Here is a 1,634-nt window from a genome sequence, read left to right as displayed (position 1 = left end):
TCCAGATCAGAGACCCGGATTTTATACCAGGGTGTCCGTCTGAAAGGTGGCCATGTTTCCAGATCAGAGACCCGGGGTTTATACCAGGGTGTCTGTCTGAAAGGTGGCCATGTTTCCAGATCAGAGACCCGGGGTTTATACCAGGGTGTCCACCTGAAAGGTGGCCATGTTTCCAGATCTGAGACCCGGGGTTTATACCAGGGTGTCCGTCTGAAAGGTGGCCATGTTTCCAGATCTGAGACCCGGGGTTTATACCAGGGTGTCCGTCTGAAAGGTGGCCATGTTTCCAGATCAGAGACCCGGGGTTTATACCAGGGTGTCCGTCTGAAAGGTGGATATGTTTCCAGATCTGAGACCCGGGGTTTATACCAGGGTGTCTGTCTGAAAGGTGGATATGTTTCCAGGTCTGAGACCCGGGGTTTATTCCAGGGTGTCTGTCTGAAAGGTGGCCATGTTTCCAGATCTGAGACCCGGTGTTTATACCAGGGTGTCCGTCTGAAAGGTGGCCATGTTTCCAGATCTGAGACCCGGATTTTATACCAGGGTGTCCGTCTGAAAGGTGGCCATGTTTCCAGATCTGAGACCCGGGGTTTATACCAGGGTGTCCGTCTGAAAGGTGGCCATGTTTCCAGATCTGAGACCCGGGGTTTATACCAGGGTGTCCGTCTGAAAGGTGGCCATGTTTCCAGATCTGAGACCCGGGGTTTATACCAGGGTGTCCGTCTGAAAGGTGGATATGTTTCCAGATCAGAGACCCGGGGTTTATACCAGGGTGTCCGTCTGAAAGGTGGCCATGTTTCCAGATCAGAGACCCGGGGTTTATACCAGGGTGTCCGTCTGAAAGGTGGCCATGTTTCCAGATCTGAGACCCGGGGTTTATACCAGGGTGTCCACCTGAAAGGTGGCCATGTTTCCAGATCTGAGACCCGGGGTTTATACCAGGGTGTCTGTCTGAAAGGTGGCCATGTTTCCAGATCTGAGACCCGGGGTTTATACCAGGGTGTCCGTCTGAAAGGTGGCCATGTTTCCAGATCTGAGACCCGGGGTTTATACCAGGGTGTCCACCTGAAAGGTGGCCATGTTTCCAGATCTGAGACCCGGGATTTATACCAGGGTGTCCGTCTGAAAGGTGGCCATGTTTCCAGGTCTGAGACCCGGGATTTATACCAGGGTGTCCGTCTGAAAGGTGGCCATGTTTCCAGGTCTGAGACCCGGGATTTATACCAGGGTGTCTGTCTGAAAGGTGGCCATGTTTCCAGATCAGAGACCCGGGGTTTATACCAGGGTGTCCGTCTGAAAGGTGGCCATGTTTCCAGATCAGAGACCCGGGGTTTATTCCAGGGTGTCTGTCTGAAAGGTGGCCATGTTTCCAGATCTGAGACCCGGGGTTTATTCCAGGGTGTCCGTCAGAAAGGTGGCCATGTTTCCAGATCTGAGACCCGGGGTTTATTCCAGGGTGTCCGTCTGAAAGGTGGCCATGTTTCCAGATCTGAGACTTGGGGTTTATTCCAGGGTGTCCGTCTGAAAGGTGGCCATGTTTCCAGATCAGAGACCCGGGGTTTATTCCAGGGTCATCAGAACCAAGAAATGTGCAGGAAACACGTGACATCCACCAAGATGGCGAATACTGTGAT

This window comes from Odontesthes bonariensis, chromosome 18, assembly GCF_027942865.1.
Source record: "Odontesthes bonariensis isolate fOdoBon6 chromosome 18, fOdoBon6.hap1, whole genome shotgun sequence".
Lineage (NCBI taxonomy): Eukaryota > Metazoa > Chordata > Actinopteri > Atheriniformes > Atherinopsidae > Odontesthes > Odontesthes bonariensis.
Note: the sequence above shows the minus strand (reverse complement) of the source record.